Consider the following 13,693-nt stretch of genomic DNA (forward strand, 5'->3'; position numbering starts at 1 on the left):
AGACACCACCCAAATGGTGCCAGAGGATCCTTGTTTGAGCAGTTAGCAGCCATCTCACTGTAGCTAATTAGTCACATCAATGACAGGTGGTATCTCTGAGTTCACTGAGGCAGGTGTGATGGTCAGAAGAAAATGAAAACTCAAAAGAGAGGAAAGGAAGTAACAAGGATACAGATAAGGAGTTAAATTTAGTGTGACTAAGCCTATCTACCATCTAGCCTCATCTGAAAGAATACAAAAATACACCTCTCCAAACCTCAGACATAGACACATGGCTTGCCACTCTGCTTTGTATTGACTCCAAGAAACTTTGTGCCATATACCTAGCAGCACGCATCTCAGAAGGCTAGCTAGGAGCACTAGGACACCTCGCCTAGTAGACAGCAGGCTGCATTTCTGGCTCCCTTGCCAGAAAACGACTGTTGGAGCCATGCCACCTCTGCTCACCAAACCACCAGGTCCACCCAGAGAATGCTCCAAAACAAGTGCTCAGGGCATCCGCCACAGCTCATTGATCTCAGCTATGAAGAGCAGATGAAGGACAAGGAGCCATGAGTCTTCCACAAAGAGGCAAAATACACAAATGGAACCCAATCTGGAGGGCACAATTCTTGCATAAATAGTAAAAAATTATATTTGGTTTGATTTTTATTTGTTAATTTTTCTTCCAAGTACATGCTTATTACAAGCACTGTATAACATAGAACTTACAAATTCACAGTCTATAGACATCATCAGACATGCTGTACTTTATTTTCTTTTATAAGGGGGAGAATATATATATATATATATATATATATGTATAATTTTATGCTGAATAGTTTTTAATATTTAAAAAGCAGAGGGTTTCTTATGAATAGTTAGATGTTTCAGGTTCTTTTGAAAAATGGTAAGATTTAGCAACATGAGACCAACAATTTTGTAGGACAAATCATCCAGAGCTGATCAGGACAGAAAAACACTAGTTCTGTTCACCAGAGCCCCTGCCACAGCCTATTGCTAATGAGATGCACAGCAGAGTGTTAGTTGCCATTATCGAGTATTCTCTATTCTCTCTCTTTTTTTAATAGTAGGGAAGTGGAAATATGTTTGTCACAATATGAGGAGCAACCTCTCTGAACCACAATAAAAAATGGGACTAAAAAAATGAGGAAAAGCACATTTTTTCATGCTCAATTTCACTTTAGTAATGTATATCATCTGCTTGCATAGTTTCCTGAATTTTTAGCGCCTAATATACTGTAATAATCATAGCCTTTGTTTTTTTTTTTTTTTTTTTTTTTTTGGTGGTGCTGGGGATTGAACCCAGGGCCTGTGCATGCAAGGCAAACACTCTACCAACTAAGCTATATCCCCAGCCCAACCACAGGCATTTGAGTAAGACAGGCTGGCTTGCAAATATAACTCCTTCACTTCTTATGTGACCTGAACATATTACACAGAGTCTCTGAACCAGAAATTTCTTATCTACAATATAGGGAAAATAGTATCTACTAGGAAACTTTGTTATGAGGATAAGATAATCTGTGCAGGCACCCAGCACATAACAGAAAATGTTCAAGAAATCTTAGTTCCTTTTCCTGTTGAAGAGTTGGATCATAAAATCACACACACACACACACACACACACACACACACACACACATCTAAAGTGCCTGCCATGATGTAATGATCCAATTGCTACTTCAGAGAGATGGCTCGGTTCAAGGTTTTAAAGCGCCTTTCATGGACTGGAGGCTCAACAACAAAATCTATCACCATTAGGGAGACTCATAAGAAGAACTACATTTAAATAAACTTTCCTCTGAACATCGAAGTGTGGTAGCTGTCTTCACTTTGACTCAGAGACCTTGCCATAGAAAATGTACACTTAGCCAATAAACAATAGGATTAATAGATGCCAGTAAAAGTAATGATAACAAAACACACTAATTGAAAGCTGTGTGACAGCCGACCACTCAGCACAGAAAGGTATATATAAATTATATGCAAACACACTTTTAGTCCTAAGAGTTCATATATCTGTGTGGCTATAACCATCAAAGAAAATTTAATGAAGGCCACTGCTCTAGAACAACCATTTAATTTGGGGTTGAAACTGATATTGAAAAAAATTATTTTAGTTATATAAGAGACTGTCGAGTAAATAAAAAATGTTCATTGCAATATAAGAGTTAGAAAAATAAAATTGCTGCTCTACCACACTGAGGTTTAAGTGGGCCAATAAATCACAACCCTCTCCATTCTGAATTTCAAGCCAATTTAGAAATAGACATGGACTAAAGACCTAGCAAACTTTATTGCTTACAGAGATAGATGGAGAATGGGTCTGGAATAAGCTGTGGACCTAGCCACAGACAAGTCTTCCTACTCCCATCTTTTTTCCCTCACCCATTGCTTCCTGCAAAGTGAAAACAGGCGTGAGTGCCTTGGCTCAGAGAGCATTACCCTAGGAACAGGGCTCAAGGAAGAATGGTTTCTCCCCAGGCATGTGATCTCCACAGCCTATCTCCCCACCAACTAGCTAAGAAATTAGAGAAGAGTTGCAGGCAGTGCCACTTCAATAGTTTGCTTTCAGGAAACATCAGTTGTCTTATAGGTGGGGGAAACCATGCCTTCTCTAATATACCAGAAACCCAAATAATCCTCTTCAGATAATCCTACTAACACAGATTGACTCAGAAGAGGACCTGGAGAATCAACTCAATCCAGCATTTAAAGAGGATTTGTTCCTTGAAGCTGGGTCCACTTTAGGGAATACTGAAATGCTCACTTTAAGTCACAGGAGGCCCAGTAGATGGCTCTGACTAAAGAGTTAAGTAACTCCTACTGTTGCTGCTGAGAAAGTCTTAGCAACATGCATCTTATGTCTTAGAATTTTGAACACAGGGATGCAAGAGAAAATAGTAGAGAGAGGAATGTTAAATATGACTTATAGGCAAAGGACAGTCCAGCCCTGATTGGGAAGACTTTAGCAGGCTTGTGGAACTTTCTTTACATCATGAACTTCCACTTCATCCCTGAAGGGTCTAGAAATCTGCTTTGCTATCATTTATGTCACTGCACCAGACAAGACTCCTTAGCACAGCCAACAATGCTGTCAACCCCAAATCCCAAGGGATGCATATAATCACCATATTTACTCTGATGGCCCAGGCAATAATGATACCACTGCCTCTAATGAAACTAAAGTGTACATGTCATTTTGGAGATGCGACTTGCTCAGGCAGAGTTGCCTGTCAGCTGTCTCTGACCAAGCAGTACAACCTGCAATTTAGTTAACAAACTGAGACATCATAGCAATCAGTGTTCTTAACAGCCTTCTTTGATTCACTTGGGTTTTACTACCTGTCTTACATATCTTGAATCTCCAGTAAAGTGACACTAGTGGGAGGAGGCCCCAACAGAGTTGAAAAGACATGGGAAAAAAAAAAAGAAAGAAAGCCAAGAGTTTGCTAAGTTCTAAAGTGAAATCTGGCTAGACATAGAAAATCCACAGAAGTTATTTCTTGGTGCCATAATTCTGTTGTTGGGCAACTTTCAAACTCTTCAGCCTCATCTGCCAGGTCACCACTATCAGGTGCCAACTTTTATTCTCAGTATTCTCAGCAAACAGTCCAAACCTTCTGCCCCATCCAGAATTGTTGATCAGTCTAGTCATTCACTCAGCTGGTATACACTGAGTACTTACTCTGTGTAAGACATTGTGCTAGGTGCCGATACCAAAATAAACAGAACTAATTTTACTTTTCAAATTATCCTTCAATGCTCACTCCAAGGAATGAGGTGGGGGATAGCAGCTATCATTAAAAGTCATAAATGGGCTCAATTCTAAGGGCCTATTTTAAGGAAAAATCAGAATACAGGAACCCCCCCCGCCCTTAGTATGAAAGCCTACAGGGAGCAATATATTCAAAGACAACAAAAATATGAAAGAAGAGTTGAGTCTAGGTTACAGAAATATAGGAAGTTTTGTAATGAAAGTGGGATTAAAGGTTAATTCTGAAAATGGGCAGAATGTGGATGGATAAAGAGGAGATAGTCAGATACGCCTGCTAAAACATCAACAAAATACTATAAACACAAGAAACCTGAACTTGGACATGAAACCTGGGTTTAATCCTGAACTATTTCATATGTGAGTTAAGTAGCAATGAAAAAGTCATTTGGCCTCTCTGAGCATTAATTTTCCAATTTTAAAAAATGGTAATAAAACTACCTAGTGCATGTACTTCATGGAGTAATTATGAAGGCCAACTGAGATAATATATGTAAAAGTGCCTGGTAAATTGCAATGCACAATACACATATCAGAAGTTCATTAGGTGCTCTGTAATAACTGTTGACTTGATTTTGAATGTGCATGGCTGTTTTTTTTCTGTAGCTTTGACTTTGATAATTTTTAAAAGGCTGTTTTCAACCTCTTTAAAACTTTCAATAGAAGCAGGAAATGCTTCATTTCATACTTATCCATTTCTTTTATCAGAGAAAATCAAAGTGCTCCTTGGAAATCATCTCATTAATCTCTTAGAGGGAGGTAAGTAAGGGGACACATGTTTTGCACAGTTTTATATGAGTCTTAGTTTCACAAATAGAAAAGACTAAGATAAACTTCCCTAAGTCACATAGTGAATCAAAGGCAGAGTAAAAAATAGACCTAGGTATCTATTTATCCACTTTTCTGCATTTCCCATTATATGCATCCAAAAACCTTCTCCTAGGCTTCCAAGTACAGATCTGGCTTTCCAAGTCTGCAATAAGTAATTCTTTATTCCACTTTTTTATCCTCTATTTCTTTATTTAAGCAAATAAAATGCTTGCCAAACAGGATTTTTTTTGGGAGGGGGGAGAATAACACATGTAATATTTATGTAAGAAATCCAGTCCTATATCCATAACACACCAAATGAAAAATAAAGCTTACAGGGATTTTTGTTTTGCATGAAGAGAATGTGTTTTTTATTACTCTCAAAAGTGACTGTCCCAAAACACAGGGAGTAGGGTGAGATTTGGATAAACACTTAGTGATCCTTATCACTGAATCCCAGAATTAATTATTATATTAATCAGTAAACACTACTTGGACACATTAGGTGCAAAGGATGGTGCTAGATTGTAAAGATATAAAGCTAGGACAGAGTGTAGATTCTCAGCAAATTTACAATGGAGTAGATGAGGTGATACATAGACCAAAAAAATAGGAAAAATAGTAAATATATATAGAGAGAAAAAAAATTCAATAGGATTTCATTGAGGATGGATATAGGGGAAGCTGGATGGCTTCATGAAATAAGCGAGTCACAGGCTTCAGAAGGACATTTCAGATTTCAACAAATGGAGGCAGTGAAAATAAGGCTGAAGAAATAGCACCCTAATTAGTGGCCTACTATGCCTACAGCAGGGACTGCAAGGAACATGAAATCTGACGGTGAGTGAGTTTGAAAAGAATGTCATATACAGACTAGAGAAAAATGAATTTTGCTGTACAAAAAGGTAGGCTGAAGCCAAACTAAGCTGGGCTTAGAATATTATATTGATAATTTTTTTCAGCTGGTATATGAAAACCACTGAGTTAAATAACAAAATGTATTTTTTTCTTTACGTATATTTGAGCATGTTCTCAGCAGATGGGGAAAAGGCAAAGGAGGGGAAATTTAACAGATAAAAGAGAGATGGAGAAACAGATGGCATGAGATCCCAAAAGAGGCAAGGAGGGCAGGAGGCCAAGGACCCAGACAGAGTCACATGTGGAAAGGGCACAAGCAAAATTTTCCTCTGAGACAGACAAAAAGGAAAAACAGTAGCAGTTACACTATGATGTGGTCAGAGCCCCATAATTTGATATATATAAAAAAGAAACTTTGAGATCATTTCTCAGAGACATTGTAAGAGAGAACTGTTGAGTTGAGACCAATTGGGGCCTTCATTATCCCTATTAAATATGAAATAGAGGGATACTAATATGGGCTTCATATACAATGTGAAGAACAATATGAACCCCCATGAATAACAGATCAATAAACTGTGTATGCAAGAAAGATCATATAATGGCAGATGAAGTGAGTTAACAGAAGAATTTTGCTCTGCCAGCAGAGTCTTCACCTCGAAGGATACTTGTTTCTGTTCACAAAATAACTGATACCCAACTGCTAATCTAAACATCTATCAGCTACCTGTCCTTCGTGGGCATTTGACTTTTGTGACCTCTGAGCTTAAAAACTAAGAGGAGGTAAAATGAGCTAGGATAACTTTGTGGAGAATAATCACACCAAACTGATCTCATCTTCTTGAGAATATATTTACCAAACAGGAAGATGAAGATAATGGTGTAGACAGAGTGTAAACATCACCCCCAAATCAGATATGTCTTCAGTCATATCTTTGAGACCACAGTGGAGAAATATAGGGGATGCTCACACGTCAGGAGGATTTATGGATGATGCAATAAACAGACAAGTTTTGCATGGCTGGCCACAGGACTTAACCTTTACGCCCTCAATATTTGCATCACTGACTTAGTAAAGAAATAAGTCATATGTTATTATATGTAGACAGGGAAATAGAATGTTAGGATGCAACTGCCAAAGTGAGACTGAGAAAACAGAAAACTCACTGAAAGTTAATTAAGATGCATATAGATTAATTTAGGTGAAAGAAAGAATTTCATAAGTGTATGACTAGGATGACTTGGTCAAAGCAGAATTTAGGAAGAAAAACTAGAGGTATTACATGACCAGGAGCTCATCAGAATCTAGTCAAAGGACAGAATGTCCACCAAAAACGTTTATGTAAAACTCTTGATGGATTAATAGAAACATGTTGCTCTTGGAGACAGGAAGGGTCCCTCTGCTCTGTGGAAGTCAGGCCAAGTTCAGAGCATCCTGTTCTCTAATAAATATCTGGCTTTAATAAAATCTTCAATAGGCTTTAGTGTGTCCATAGTGGTACGATGAGAATGGTGAAATTTCTAGAATTACTTTCATGTCATCTGAGGAATGATGATAGACACTAGAAAAGCAATGTGTTTCTGGGAGAATTCTGATAGCTGTCATCAAGAACTGTCCCATGAAGGAAAGAGTGCTAATTAACCTTTGGTTCGTACTATGGACTTCCAAGGAGGAGGAAGAAACGTGTAAGACAGATTTTGAATAAAAATAAGAACTTTCTGGTTTGGAATGTTCCTACAATGAAGGACACTGCCTTGCAAAATCAAGGGAGAACAACTGTACGAACTCAAGCAGTATCTGTCAGGCCTGCTGAGGAAGGGGTTCCTACATAGGGAAGGAGGTTGACTTCTTACATTTTTGTCATCATGTTTAACCCCGAAGGTCACTGGAGTTGCTCAATGGTAAACTGGGTTATTGTTTCAATTCTTTTTCTCCTGGACATCATAACTTTTCAATGTTTTCCCAATGTGAAGACAAAAATTTTCCCATGTCATCATGATGGGTTACAAATGTGACTTGTTGAATGGCTCATGGGATGGTAATGAATGTGATATAAGCAGAGACTTTAAACATGCTTCCATTATTTGCCTTGAATTTTTGGTGTCAAAGATGTACCAGGAAAGGAATAAGCCTGGGATAGCTAATGAATCTTCAGCCTGAGCACCAGAATAAATATGCTTGGAGAATGTCTGCACCTAATCCCAGCCACCAGCCAATCCCCGCTCACCTAAGGCCCAAAACAGAGCTATCTTTCTGTGCCCAACTGAGTTAAGCCAAACTTTGGTCAAGCTGCAGGCTTGTAAATAAGGGAATAAATATTTTCTATGGCAAGCCATTGAAATTCGGTGCCATTTATTATGCAGCTTTATTAGAAAAATGATTGATTAGTTCATTCACTTCTAGGGTACCATCAGTTTTAGGAAACAAAAGACTCAAAAATTCTGATTTACTAAGATTCCAAAACTGTAGCCCAAATGAAAAGAAATGGCCAAACATATACTTTTTTTTATTCCATGTATATGAAAGAAAAATGTGGTAAATGACTTCCCTACTTTGTCTTGTAATATAAGTCTTTGAACTTAAAAAATTGGGATATTATAATTCATTCTTTACAGTCACTAATAATGTGGAAGGAAACTTATTGCTCAGCTCCCCTTCACCACTAATAGAACCACTTCTCTTACCTGAAAGCCAAGGGTAGTCTAGAAATGTCATGAGCATGTAAGTGTCCCTTCCATTAGAAACCATTGGTCTCTTTGCCACCGGTAAATTAGTGATAAGAATCATTCCTCTTTCCTCTACAGTCAGAGTAATGCAATTTGTACTCTGCCTCTGTTGAGAATGGATGAACTCTATCAAGTAGAATAAAAGTGTTGAAAGCTTCCCATATTTGAACTGAAGCCAAGATGGAATTTTGTGGGACTTTTTCAGGAAATTTAATTTCCCAGCAAGGTTTAAAAACTTGTTTTGTTTTTGAAAGCTTAAAAGTATGGAGATGTTTAGGGTACTGCATTAATGATTTTACAGATCCATTGGTTTGTTAATCAACAGAAAAACAAAGACCAAACATTTAAACTTATGCGAAATTAGCTGTAGAATTAAAATGATGAGAAATACATAGTTTGCATATTATCGGGGTTCAATAAGCATTCCTTTGTAGGGGTCAAGTTAGTGTGGACATTAGAAATGGAAACTATTCATTTCCAGTTTGGGAAAAATCATTTACTCTCAATTTATATATGTGTTTCTTTGCCTGAATCTAAAAGAAAAAGTCAAAATTAAATGTCACCAAAGTACTGAAAATAGCTACACAAGCATTTTTATTTACTTAAAAACACAAACAAGCAATACTCCCTACCAATTTGTAGAATATTTTTATGACATCATTAAAAGGAAAAAATTCTAACCCACAATAAGACACATTTATTTTTTACTTCTTTTTTTTTTTTTTTTTTTTTTTTTTTTTTTTTTTTGGTGCTGGAGTTTGAACCGAGGTTCTTGAATGTGCAAGATAAGTATTCTACCACTGAGGCACATCCCCAGCCTCCAATTCACTACTTTACAAAATTAATTTGGACTTCTTAGCTTATGCAAATTCTCCATGTATTGGATGAATTATGGCTATTTGCTTTTTACTCAAAAAAATTTACACTGCAGGGAGAACAAAATGAATAGCCTCAACAATATTCCTATATGAATAACTGTGCCACTCTAAATGTCCAATTGCAGTATATACTGAAACTATTCCTAGGGAAATCTCCAAAGCCCCTGATTGATTTGTTTTTCCTTGAGAGGGAGGGGAAGAAGGAGGGATTTATTATCTGAAATGGAAGCCAAAAGGTAGCAGCCTCTATTCAAGGTCAAACCCAAAAGAACACCTGATTCTCTGAATGCAAACGTGTTTTCCTTAGCCAATTGTTTAAAAAATATATATATTCATGAGCTCAGCTACTTCATGTTACCCAAACAGTTTTTAGCACAAAGCCACTTTGTCATTTGAGGCAAGAAGTTGGTCCTGAATTTGTTTTTTCTCTTATAGCAGAAATAAGTTCATATACCGGTCAAGACTAAAATTCCTCTGTGACCTTTCTTTGTGTACATTTCTCTCCTTCATCCGTTCACTCAATTCATTAATCATGACAGAGTCTTAATGACAGCTTTAAAAAATGGAGATATACATTTAAACAACTCCACATAAAAAACCCAAAGTCATTTATTAGTCAACCACACAGGTCACAAAGATCTCTTACCAAAATTAAAAACAAAATCATAATTGCTAGTCTAGTCAATGTCTCTTTAAACTTTGTCTTGATGAAATATCTGTAGGTACTGCAAAATCATTTCCTCTGTTACCTCTCTGGCTGTGTGCACATGTATCTCTGGGTATGGGTCAGGTAGAGAGGTGGGGAAGTTTGCAAAGAGGGGTATATGTATATATATGAAGGAGCCCCATGTATATGACAGAACCATATTACAGAGAGATAAAAGAAGGGCCAGGGAAGGGTGAGTCACCACCTTGCTTGTTCCTCCCCTGGCAATTCAGTTCTGTCCAAATAATTCTCGATTAACGTACAAGCAGGGAAAGTTCACATTTACTCCTTAAGATCATCCTGACAGCTCACCAGCTGTTTCCATGCTATTTTTTGCCACGATGGCGTGGACAAGCCACAGCGCCTTCTCCATCACTCTGCCAATAGCGATGCTGCCTGCTGTTCAGTCCTCAGAGTCTGTTTCTCAACCTGAACTCTACCATCTTGTCCTTTTCCCACTCACCTTGAGTAACAGAGATTTCAAGAGTCATCAGTATGTGGTCCCTTGAGGAAACCTAGAGGAAGGTGGCCATGGAGATGACTGTGTAAAATAAATAAATGTATGCGTATGGTTTTAGACTGAGCAAGGCACATGATTGAAAATAATTAGATACTCACATATTACAAATACCTATTTCCATCTTTAATCATTTCCAATATTTGAAACGATTGTCCTAAAGCAGAAAGAACAAGGGTATGAGAATTGGACAGACCTGGATTTTGAAATTCTGATCTCTTTTCTAGCTAGATATCCCCGAATGCCAATTTTCTTATTTGTGAAATGGTTTGTGATTTGTTGTTGTTTCATTTTGTTTTGTTTTGGGCTTTATCTCAAAAAATTCAAGAGGCTTAAAGGAGACCATATAATACCTCCGGAAAGAACCAGATCTTGAACCTAAATTTCTTAAAGTTGGGTTCTGATTTTTACTCCCCTTAAAGACTGCTTCATAGACATAGACAGAAAAAATAATAGAGCAGAATGGAGTTTGGTTTGCTGAGTCTAATGAGCATGATTTTCTGATTTCCATACTTATAACATGATAGAAGACACTAACTGGAAAGAAGGAGAGCCAGGTAACACATGCACTGATAATATAAGAGAAGACATTTGACACAGGTATGAGAATGAAAAACTAGTGTAGAGGCATGGGTCTGTATAACAGATTTTCTATATTCCTCATCAGTCCCTTAGTGCAGTACAATTACAGAAAAATAACTTCCATAATTTGGGTCTGAAGTCAGATTCTAAGCAAACCTGGAAGGACAGCTACATCTTGGTCTTACTTTCTTGCTATTGCATGTTTGCTGCCAGTTCTAGGATTCTTTGTCCTAGAGGTACTGAGGACCTCTGCCATGACTTAGGGTATTGTCAGTAAACTTCATTTTCTCCTACACCTCTAATGACTGTATACCTGACCTGTGCTCACTCTCCTCCACTATCACTACCTCCCACCTTGAATATGTCAAGTTTTAGGGGAAGCAAACAGGTCTTTACAATATGGTGGGTCATTCCTCTCTAAATATGTTATGTTCAGGATCTACTGATTATGAATTCAAAGATAATATTAATATCCACCCTGTCTAACACTTAATCCTTTGAGGCAATGTTCTAAATACTTTCAAATATTATACATTTGATTCTCACATCAACTCTATGAGGTATATACTATTATTATTACCTATACTTTGGGTACAGTTAATGTACCTATATTCTACTCTTAATCCCTAGACCATGGCTATTTGTATGTCATTAAAATAAAAACAATAAACAAACAAAAAACTGAATGCTTTATCATTTAACAGGGCATTGATTGGTTATACAGTCTTACTCATGTTCTGTATTCTGCTCACCCACCTTTCAAAAGTGCCTTAATCAATTACCCCTTCTGAGCTTTAGTTTTCTCACCTAAAGGAGTTAGGGATAAATCCTTTAGTGAAATGCAAACAGAGCAGAGGTCCTCAAATGTCCTTTTCATCTATACCCCTTTTGGCAGAGGAATCCAGGACCCTAGGGTATGGCCACTTGGCTGGACAGGTTTCCCCTTTGTCCCCTCTGTGGTGATGTTCAGAGGACAGGGTGGCTGTAATGCTCTCCAACATTCCATGCTTAGTCATACCTTTGTAGATGTAATGCTTTTCTTAGGGAATAGTCACTTTGATTTGTATATCAAGTGCAATTATCCATTTTCCTTTTGTTCTCTGGTTATATAGTCAAAAGATAATCTCATGAACTAGGCATGATGGTGCATGCCTGTAATACCAGCTAATTGGTTGGCTGAGGCAGGGGGATCACAAATCCAAGGCCAGCCTCAGTGACTTAGCAAGACTCTTTCAGAATTAAAAAAAAAAAAAATACAAATGTCTGGGGGATGTTGCTCATTGGCAAAGTGCTTCTGGGTTCAATCTCCAGTTCTGAAGAAAATAGTAAGTAAGTATCTCAGAGAAGGTACCTAGGTCTCTGGCTTTTTGCCCTAAGTTTAATGCAAACAAGGACTTGGGCTATACTTCATCAGAGGCCAACTCAGATTATTATGTGACAGGAAAAGAGAACCCAAGGTCTGTGACTCAGATAAATTAAATACCTGGGTTTTTCCCTCAACCTCAGGATATTGATGACAATACCTTTGGTGTCCAAGGTTAGGAGCATACCAGCATTCTAAAGAGGTACAGTTACAATGTGGTTACAATGAGGTATGGTTACAAAGTGTTATGGGTTGACTTGTGTCCCCCCAAAATATATATTCAAATTCCCTACAAAAGTGAGCTTATTTGAAAATGGAATTTTTATTGGTAACAATTAACTTCAGATGAGATCATTAGAATACATCTTTATCCAAAATGAGAGGTTTTCCTATAAGAAGGAAACACTATGTGAAGATAGAGACACACGGACAATGCCACATGATGTTAGAAAAAAAGATCAAAGTGATGTAGTTGCAAGACAAGGAACAGCTTCTGGCAAACACCAGAAGCTATGAAGAGGCAAGGAAGGATTGGTTATATTTGGAACCTTCAGAGAAAACATGGTCCTGTCTTGATTTGGGACTTGTGGCATCTAGAACTGGAGACCAATAAATTTCTGTTGTTCTAAACCTCCGAGTTGGTGATACTTTGTTATGACAGACCTGGGAAACTCATACATTTGGTGAGTTCTATACCCACTCTTGATTTCTAGATGGTTATTTAGACTTAAATCAATTTCTCTTGTCTTCCACGTTGGCGGATTCGGGCAAGAGTGGTAGCCTAATGCTCCCTCCACCAAAGTCTGATCAAAAAGCACAAAAGGACTTCTGACTCAACAGTGATGTTTGTCTTTCTTCTTTAGTGGATCAGTGAGTTCCTCTTTTTGGTTTAGTGTGAACCAGTTCTCCTAAGTATAGCTTTGAGATATATAGACACAGTCAAAGGAAGAGGAAAGAATGTGGCAGTTAAGCAAATGGATCAGGGCTGATCCAGAGGGGATATAGTGCTTTGGTAGAATGACCATGGACATACTCTTTAATTTTGATTGCTTTGAATCTCCAAGTCTTAATTCATAAAGTGGGCAAAGTGGGCAGATCAAGTCAACTTACATATGAGTTTTCAATTCCTTGCTTTGCAGAAACTGGCCTACTTTCCAACACGTTTCCCCAAAAGTACCATGATACCAAAAAGCAAAAAAAAAAAAAAAAAAAAAAAAAAAAAAAGACTGCATTTATCAAAAGAAATGATGAATTTTAAGGATATTATTTTTCTTTGGGCCATGTCAGCCCTAGTGTACATATGGGGCATTTTCCATATATTACCTGTCTTTTGCTATTATTCAATGATAGACACACAGGTTAGAGAACAGAATACAATATGCAACTGTGAGCTAGCCAGCAGGGATGCTAGAGCTAAATCCTTTGTGTTCCCTAGACTGGAGTAGAACATGTTTTACCTTGAATCTCTCCCCAG

The 13,693-nt window shown here is 37.6% G+C and overlaps 1 protein-coding gene and 1 non-coding gene across 17 annotated transcripts in view; both read right to left on the minus strand.

The window, feature by feature from the left end:
* Nrxn3 (neurexin 3) overlaps positions 1-13,693 on the minus strand; it is a 1,484,695-nt gene that overhangs the window by 190,362 nt on the left and 1,280,640 nt on the right. The gene's annotated exons all lie outside the window — the stretch shown is intronic.
* Positions 1,285-1,356, minus strand: Trnaa-ugc (transfer RNA alanine (anticodon UGC)). The gene has a single exon. It is a non-coding gene; the product is annotated as a tRNA-Ala (tRNA).

The sequence above is a fragment of the Urocitellus parryii genome, chromosome 6 (assembly GCF_045843805.1).
Source record: "Urocitellus parryii isolate mUroPar1 chromosome 6, mUroPar1.hap1, whole genome shotgun sequence".
Taxonomy (NCBI): Eukaryota; Metazoa; Chordata; class Mammalia; order Rodentia; family Sciuridae; genus Urocitellus; species Urocitellus parryii.